Source organism: Salmo salar, chromosome ssa03, assembly GCF_905237065.1.
Source record: "Salmo salar chromosome ssa03, Ssal_v3.1, whole genome shotgun sequence".
Classification (NCBI taxonomy): domain Eukaryota; kingdom Metazoa; phylum Chordata; class Actinopteri; order Salmoniformes; family Salmonidae; genus Salmo; species Salmo salar.
The window spans coordinates 13,544,750-13,554,983 of NC_059444.1; positions in this window are offsets into that span (position 1 = coordinate 13,544,750).

A 10,234-nucleotide genomic window follows, 5' to 3' on the forward strand; every position below is an offset into this window, starting at 1 on the left:
GTGACAAATACAGTCCCTTTAAACTACATAGATCTGTCCAGCAGGGCTACCCACTCAGTCCTCTGCTCTTCGATGTCGTCCTTGAACCCCTAGCGACACAAATAAGGGTCTTAAAGTAGGAAAAATAGAAAGACACATTTCGTTATATGCAGACAATGTGCTTTTATACCTCTCGGACCCAGTAGCCTCTGTCCCTAAACTACTAGACTTTATCAATTAATTTGGCAAATTATCTGGCTATTCAAAAAATTGTGGAAAAAGTGATCTCATGTGTATCTCAGATACTATTACAGCAAGTTAGCTAGAGAGGATACCATTGAAAGTGAGCTAGAGAGGATACCATTGAAAGTGAGCTAGAGAGGATACCACTGAAAGTGAGCTAGAGAGGATACCATTTAAAATGATCTAGAGAGGATACCATTTAAAATTGATCTAGAGAGGATACCATTGAAAGTGAGCTAGAGAGGATACCATTTAAAATGATCTAGAGAGGATACCATTTAAAATGATCTAGAGAGGATACCATTTAAAGTGATCTAGAGAGGATACCATTTAAAGTGGTGCATGACCACTTAACTTACCTGGGACTAAAAATACCTAGAAATCCAAAGCTCATCTTCAAGCTTAACTACAGTGAACTGGTTGCAAAGCTAAATCAAAACATAGAGAGCTGGAGAATACTGCCTCTTTCTATAATGGGGCACATTAATGCAATAAACATGGTTTCTCTTCCCAGGTTCCTTTATCTTTGCCAGGATCTTCCAATTTTTCTTACCTCTTCATTTTTTAAGACTTTGGACTTGACAATCTTGTCATTTGTCTGGGGTTACAAAAACCACCGTAAAGCCCAAGGAAAGTGGTGATTTAGGCCTACACATCTTTAAGCATTACTACTGAGCTGCAAATGCCAGGGCATTAACATACTGGCAACTAGGTTTCCCTGATAAGTTGGACACTGTTGTCCACCTGTGGCTAAATATGGAAGTCAAGTCTGAAATAAGTTCCTCTCTTCCAGCCTAGCTTTGCTCCAAGGCAGAGTGCCCGAACAAACTGACAGGCAACAACTTTGTTTTGTGAAAGTCTTTAAGATTTAAGCATGTTTATAAGGTGCCTGATACCTCTGTATACACCCTGATATGCTTGAATCATTATTTTGTTCCATCTCGGTCTGATATGGTGTTTGTTGAATGGAGGGAGAAGGGGCTGGCCACAGTTGAAGACTTATACATAGATTAGCATCATTCATCCAATTAAAGAATCAATTCAAAGTTAGACACTAAAGTCAGACACTATATCAAAGGGAAAATTCAAAATGTTGACACCCTCCATTTACAACATTTGTTTTATGATTTCCTACAGCGCCCTCCCAACTCAAAACACCTCATCTCACAATTTGTCTCCTTTTTCTCCAACTACACAGAGGCCTCTACTGGTCATCTCAAGGAGACCTGCGGTAAAGAGTGAAATACTGAGATCTCAGATGATCTGTGTGTAACGTCTGCTTCCAACTCACACTCTCAAACACATAGATCCCGTGAACGCAGCTCACTTTCCAGATCCCAATCACCTGAATTCTGATCACCTGTTCACACACCTGTATGTCATTCACACACACTATTTAGTTCAGTTCTTTGCACCCCATCATTGTGAGGTGTTTGTTTTGATATACATTCTAGTCGGAGCGCTGTTATTTTCGTGTTAGTCCTCCTGTGTATTGTAGTTTTTGGGTCATCCTCACTAACGATGCCTTTTTGCCTATCCCCTGCCTGTACTTTTGCCTATCAGATTTCCTGTCATCAACCTCTTGCCTGATCTCCCGGACTACGTTATTAGCCTTTTCCTTGCCTGTAACTGTTACCTTTCTGGAGTCCCTGTGTATGACTTTCTGCCTGCCCCTGGACCCGGCTACCTACCTCCTCCTATGGTCCTTTACAAATAAACACCTGCTGCGCCCTGCGCTTGAAACCAGCAGTCTGTCTCCCATCGTATTCAGTACACTATGGGGAGAAGCACTGCCTCTACTAGTCATCTCAAGGAGACCTGCGGTAAAGAGTTAAATATTGAGATCTCAGATGGTCTATGAGGAGAAGCCCTGTCTAGAATTCACTCCTGTTCCATCATTGCCAGATATAAATTGATACAATACAAAGTCATGCATAGACTTTATTACTCCAAATTACATAGAATTTATCCCCAGGTCTCCCCACTGTGTGACACATGTAAAGCCTCAGAGGGTTCATTAACTCGTCTTTTTTGGCTGTGCCCCTTACTTAATAATCTTTGATTGGTACTCAAAGGTATATGAGAGGGCCATTGAACATGACTAACCGGTGTCTGTATATGGCCTCGCTATTGTATATAGCCTGTCTTTTTACTGTTGTTTTATTTCTTTATTTACCTATTGTTCACCTAACACCTTTTTTGCACTATTGGTTAGAGCCTGTAAGTAAGCATTTCACTGTAAGGTGTATTCATATGACAAATAAACTTTGATTTGATGTTCTTCCCTCTCTCATCATGTCCTCATGTCCCTCTCCTCCTTTTCCTCCTCTCCAGGGTTGTCATGGAGATGGTGACTATAAGGAAATAAAGGACCGCTCCCTACAGTCCAGCTCTGGTGGTGCGACCACCACCATCTACGCCAACGCTAACTTACCCACAAGCCCCTCTGACTCTCTCAATTACACCAGTGTCAACTTTCACAAGAACCCCAGCTGCCCCAATGAAGTTTCTGTCGCTTCTCTAAAGTGGCCACTTCTTCTGGTGACTATGCTACTGTCAACATTGGTCAAAGCCCTGACTATAGAGTCAGCAAACGCAGAGACACCTGAGTCACTGACATCCAATCACGAGGGACATGTTATTATAATAGTTATAACTATATGTTCCACCGACAGCCTCTGTTTTTAGAAAACAGCTGCATGATCAGGGCCTGACTTCCCTATAGCGATAGAACTTAGGCTTACGAGTGTTTTAACGATGCATAGTTCCTACAACGGCCGAAGATGTAACTTGCGTTTTCTAAAACACCACGCAGCGAGAACTTTCGCTAAGTGATTCATTGGACCATGTGTCGATATTGATAGGATGGAAAGAAAAGCAGTGTCAGTTTCTACATTCAAATCTGGAATTAGAATTAGAATTACTGCACAATATTGATGACTGTTCAGCTCCTAGAGAAATATACTGAACAAAAATATAAACGCAACATGCAACAATTTCATTAATGTTACTGAGTTACAGTTCATATGAAGTAATAAGTCAATTAAAATAAATAAATTAGGCCCTTTTTCTATGTATTTCACATGACTGGGCAGGGGCACAGCCAGTCATGTGAACCTAGATGCAGAACCAAGCCGGGGGGAGAATTCTCTGTCAAAGACCCTCAATTATGGAACATCTTGCCATGTCAAGTAAGAGGGGCAGACACCGTTGAAGATTTTAAATCACTGTCAAGAACACACCTTTTAAAATCACAGTTAACAATGTACCTTTTAGCTTGGACTTTAATCAGTGATTGTTTTAGACATCCACTGTGTTTTATGTTCTTTTATTCATCCTTTTACTGCTTTCTGTTTGCTTCTACTTTTTTTAATTTGATTGTTTTAATGTAAATTGTGTTGCAATTTTTAAAGCACTTTAAATAAAGTGGCACTGCAGTTAAAAACGTGATTTGCCCTTTTTTTAATGATATTTCTCCACTATGAGGTCGAAATAACACTCTGAAATTGTGAAATTTATGATATTGCTCTTTTGGTGTCAGAGCTGTTTGTAAAAAAAAAAATGCCTGGATTTACAGCTTGGTCAGGTGGGATGGAGTTTTTGCCCTAGATCTTGATGTCACAATCTGATATTATTATAATAGACCAATGACTGTTCATCTCTGTAAAGGGGTGAGCTCTAGAACTATCTGGGCTGTGCATGTCAATATCTTCAAATTTGTTTCCAAATGCCCACATTTTTATTACATAAACACACACATTGATTTATTAGACATACAATGATGATTAAAAAATACAAGACTGCATGGGGGCATTAAGTTTGATTTCTATAGATATTTTCACATCATTGGGAAAATGTAAATGTTTATGAATGTGTGTTGTCCCTGTCAACTAGATACATGAACACACTCCCTGTCAAAACGATTTGTAATTTGACTGAGAAAATCACATACTGAACTGATTTACCAGTCACCAGGGTTACAGTCACGTCTGTAACTCTGGTGCTGGACTCCCCCTAGTGGTGGTCTTTAGTCTTTGCAGTCTTTTACGTGTCCTGCAATCAATTTCACACTAAAAACTATCTGCTTATGCCATTTCTGAAATACATACCCATATTTCCAGTTATAAATCAGATCCGTCCTGAAACTGTACATGTGTAAAAAAGTATTATTACTCCGTCTGGAAAACACACCTCATTCACCTTTTACGGTTACAAATAACGCCCTATTTGCTGAATAATTGGTAACAAAATAGTATGGAATTAGGACATAGCAGTTTCTAAAAAGAAAAAGCGATGATAAATCTGATCAAATGTTTTTTGGATGTGTTGACAGAATGTTTTAATCTATGATGTATTTAACAAAAGGACACTAACAGAATCTGAAAACTTTGTTATTGGTCAGTTTAAAATTACATTTAAGCAATCGTTTGGGCAGTTATAAATGTAACTCATTAATACATGTTAATACATGTTCAAAGGTTTCCACTTTACAATAAGGTATCCTTTCTGTAGTTTTACATGTTGGGAAATGTATATGCACACGATCAGTGGGATTAAACTTTATTTTAATGTATCCTCACAGTAGTTTTTTATGTAAATAATTTATTGATCAGAAATAGCATCCTAATTTGTGCACTGATTCCTGGACCATTGATATGTTGTAGGTCATTTTGAGATCTTGTGGAGTACATCACTGACATGATGTCAGCTGGTCCTTTTGTGGCAGGGCTGAAATGTAGTGGAAATGTTTTGGGGGGATTCAGTTAATTTGCATGGCAAAGAGGGACTTTGCAATTAATAGCAATTCATCTGATCACTCTTCATAACATTGTGGAGTATATGCAAATTGCCATCATACAAACTGAGGCAGCAAACTTTGTGAAAATTCATATTTGTGTCATTCTCTAAACTTTTGCCCACGACTGTACAGGGTCTAAAGAGACTTGAACTAGCTGGGAGCCACAAGTCATCATGGTTATCTTGCTGGTCCCCAAACTGAAGATTGTCCTCCTCTTAGGTGAGTACATCAGACTGAATGAACACATCTCCAGTGACTCCTCTCTATAGTTGGATACATTTGGTTATAACATTTTACAGTGTAACTCCATTCACTCACTGATAATGTTGTTAGATAAAGGGGAGGGGACACTGAGGAACACAAGGTCCATTATGTACTGATGGATGTGATGGATCACCAGTGGTGTACCAGACCAGAATCCACTCTTACAGTATGTGAAATGGAAGCTGGGGTGTTTGTACTGTTCGTAAGGAGACTGATGGTGTGTCCTACAGCTGCTGTGTGGAGTGTGTGTTCAGCAGAGTTGATCACAGTGGAAGGATATGAAGGAGGAGAGTTTCAGATCAGATGCTCCTATAGAGAGGAGTGGAGGAGCCACCAGAAATACCTCTGTAAAGGGGATTGTTCAGTTTATAATAAATAATTCACTGTCATGTCCTTGGAACCATTCCTTGACAATCCTAGCCTTGTGTCATGGGTCATTATCCTGCTGAAAAAATCAATTTGCAGATGGATACACCACTGCCGTGATTCACCTTATTGGCAATGATGTTCAGATATCTTGTGGCATTCAAACGTTGCTCCACTTTTATCAAGGGGCCCAAATGTTTGCCATGAAAACACACCGCTCACCACAACCACCTGCAATGTTGACATGCGGCATGATTGATGCACGTAGTCATGTGGTTTTTCTCCATATCCTAGTCCTCACATCAGCGTAAGACAGCAGCAACCGGGATTTATCAGACCAGGCCACGTTTTTCCAATTCTCCAGTGTCCAGTGTTTTTGTTTCTTAGAACCACTACAAATGCAGATTCTTGTTATTTGCTGAAAGAAGTGGAACTCCATGAAGTTGTTGGCTGCCATACCCAATTCGTGTCAACGTACGACAAGTTGTGCATTCATTTATGAGTCTTTGAGCACCAATGTTGTACTGGACTGTCAGTTGACTAACTGTAGCACGTCTGTTGCTCTGCACAATTCCTGTCAGCCACCTCTGTCCTCCTTAATCAATGACCCATTTTTCCCACTGGCCTGCTGTTGGCTGGATGTCCTTTGGGTGGTGGACCATTCTTGATACACACAGGAAACTGTTGAGCGTGAAAGACCCAGCAGCATTGCAGTTCTTGACACACTCAAACCGGTGCGCCTGGCACCTACTACTATACCCCGTTCACTGACATATTCTGTCTTGCCCATTCACCCTCTGAATGGCACACGTACACAATCCATGTCTCAAGGCTTAAAAATCATTCTTTAACCTGTCTCCCTCCCTTCATCTACACTGACAGAAGAGGATTTAACAAGTGACATAAATAAGGGATCATAGCTTTCACCTGGTCAGTCAAAGTCATGGAAAGAGCAGGTGTTCCTAATGTTTTGTGTAATCAGTGTATATTAAGGTTACGACTGCTTTTCCATTGTGAGACAGATTGATCAGGGCACAGTTGTATGTCAGTGAAGTGAGAAGCTTAGATGGAATACAATGAGGGAGAGGGCTGGGTGTGTCTGTCTGACTGGAAGCGTGACAAACAGCTGGACCACAACTTAACTTCCTGTGTGATGTATTACATGTTTCTACATCTGTCTCAGATTCAGAAACCTGTCAGTATTACTCAACTGTCTTCAGATGACCTATATTTAGGGCATCCTGTGTATGAGAGAGAGAGAGAGGGAGAGTTGATTTATTTTCCATTGTGTACTTTAACTATTTGCACGTCATTAAGGCACTTTACATAGCCATACTATGACATTTGAAATGTGTCTATTCCCTTGAAACTTGTGAATGTAATGTTTATTTCACTTTTGTTTATTATCTATTTCACTTGCTTTGGCAGTGTAAACATATGTTCCCATGCAAATAAAGCCCTTGAGAGAGAGAGAGAGAGAGAGAGAGAGATTTGCCAAAAGAGACAGACACTGGCTTGGGAAAACAGAGCACAAGCGGAACATTGTGTTAGGCGCTGATTCAGATTTAATGTCCAAAGAGAGAGAGAGACCAGATTTTTTTGAAAAAAAAATTCTGACAAGGAACATTTTTGAGAGAGAGAGGTGGTTAGCTAAATGACAACTAAAATATCTGACCAGGAAGATTCGAAACCACACTTCCTTCTTTACACCTGTCAGTTCAAGTTCAGGGTACATTTACATTTCAAATTCAGCAAGTACACTGACATTACAATTCTCTTCAATCAGAATCAGAATCATCTTTATTCACTAAGTACATTTACACATACTCAGAACATTGCTTGGTGTAATGGTGCTGCTAGTGATAGACAACATGCTAGTGATATACAACATGCTAGTGATATACAACATGCTAGTGATAGACAACATGCTAGTGATAGACAACATGCTAATCAGCCCCTCCAGGATAAAAACATTTTAAAAAGTGATTTCCTCGGCCAAAAATGCTTGATTTTGTGGCATCTTTTCTGAAATTCTGCAAAAAGAAATTAACGTTAATTTCATATAAAGCAATAAAAAGTTATATGTGCTCAGTTTTATGAAGATTTTAGCGGAATACATAATACAAAAACAATTAGAAACATCTAAAGTGCTCAATTTTGTTTATTTTCCTGAACAAACAGCTCTGTCAAAATCCACTCACACATTCACTCACACTCACCTTTCCTCTCCATCAGGCTTAGGGCTTGCTATCAACATGAGATATACCTCCCATTCCCACTCACACTCTCTCTCTCAAAAAATCCCATAGAGATTCAAATCTGATCAATCGCTTTCAATTTGAGGATCGATATTTCTTTTGCATAGATTGTCTTCAAAATACTTGAGATTGTGATTTTTTTCTGAAAGGGTTGTAAGGGAGATAAAGAACAGAAAATGTAGAAATAGAGTATTGTGGTTGATATGTACTTTTAAAACAGTATTACCATTTCAAAAAAATCTTGAAAGATTGTGTTTTCGTGATCCGTATTAAGTTTTACAGAGAGTTTAAAATGACAAAGAGGACATATTGCACTCAGTGCTTTGAGCAGCGCTCTCCATAGACAGACTGGGGAGAGCAGAGTGCCGACCACCCTACTAAATCCAAGGTTAGCGAAGTAAAAGTTTGAGCAGAACGCCACTCACCTTGATTCTTTCAGTGCTTGCCACAGTCTTCCCTGCTACCACTTCAGTCATGGTGATCTGCCTCTGCTGTGGGAACTGTTCTGACCTTCTCATATGCTTGCTGATTGGAAGTGACTGTTGATTGTCGACTTTCTCTTGTTTCCAAAAACATTTGGAAATTGTTTTGCACGGTCTTTAGCTGTTATTTTGTTGGCAAATGAGATTGATTTCTGTTCATTGATTGCACTGCCTGTCAGCCATCAACAATCACCCATCATCTTTGCATGTGAATGTGAAAACTTTGTTGATGTGTGGTTGGATTGGGCCATTTTCCATGGTAACAGTGCAGTAATTGGTCAAAATTACAAACCCGCTTTTGATTGGACCCTTTATTGAGCTAAAAGTGGGGGATTGGTCAAAATTGCGAGCTCTCACATAATATGCGCTGATTCGTTGGTTTTGCATTTAATTAATCGATCGCAGAATTGTGGAATCCTGGAGGGACTGGCTAGAGATAGACAACATGCGAATGATAGACAACATGCTAGTGATAGACAACATGCTAATGATAGTGATAGACAACATGCTAGTGATATACAACATGCTAGTGATAGACAACATGCTAGTGATAGACAACATGGCAGTGATAGATAACATTCTAATGATAGACAACATGCTAGTGATAGACAACATGCTAATGATAGTGATAGACAACATGCTAGTGATAGACAACATGCTAGTGATAGACAACATGGCAGTGATAGATAACATTCTAATGATAGACAACATGCTAATGATAGTGATAGACAACATTTAGAGACAGAATACAGACAAAAGAGTTTACATACAGTATACACAGCTAGGTAGAGTGAGCATAGAGCTATAAGAGAATGAGCACATATGTAAATGTATAGTGGCTATACGGCTGATCTTTCCTGTAAGCTTCTTTGCCCTGGAGTCGTAAAGGACCTCGATGGAATCAAATCAAATTGCATTTGTCACATGCTTCATAAACAACAGGTGTAGACTAACAGTGAAATGCTTATTTACGGACCCTTCCCAACAATGCAGAGAGAGAAAATAGAAATAATACAAAAATAGAAAAATAATAACACAAGGAATAAATACACAATGAGTAAGGATAACTTGGCTATGTACACGGCGTACCAGTACCGAGTCCATGTGCAAGGGTACGAGGTAATTTAGGTAGACCAGCCTTTCAAAGCACTTCATGGCTACAGACGTGAGTGCTACGGGTTAGTAGTCATTTAGGCAGGTTACCTAGGCATTCTGGGGCACAGGGACAACGGTGGCCTACTTGAATACATGTAGGTATTACAGACTCGGTCAGGGACAGATTGAAAATGTGAGTGAAGACACTTGCCAGTTGGTCAGAGCATGTTCTGAGTACACGTCCTGGTAATCCGTCTAGGACTGCTTTAAAGTCCCTGGCCACTAGGAGCGCCGCCTCTGAATGAGCATTTTCTTATTGGATTATGGCCTTATACAGCTTGTTGAGTGCGGTCTTAGTGCCAGGATCGTTTTGTGTTGGTGAATAGACAGCTAAAAATAACTCTTGGTAAATAGTGTGGTCCACAGCTTATGGTGGTTATGCCACACTTTTAAGCCAAGTTTATGAACCCTTTATAAAACAGGACATACGGTTATAGATGATTTATAACACATTCATGTAGTGGTTATGAAGCCTTTAAGAAGGCTTTATAAAGGCTTTATAAGGTGCACTTCATTTAAAGCAGGACTAGGTTTTTATTTAACATATATTGTTGGAATAAACTATTAATAAATGGTGAGCAAACTCTTTATAAATGTCTTGGTTTCAGGAAGTACTTAGTCAAACAGAAGGACTTCCGCGGCACAGCGTACACACACACACACACACACACACACACACACACACACAC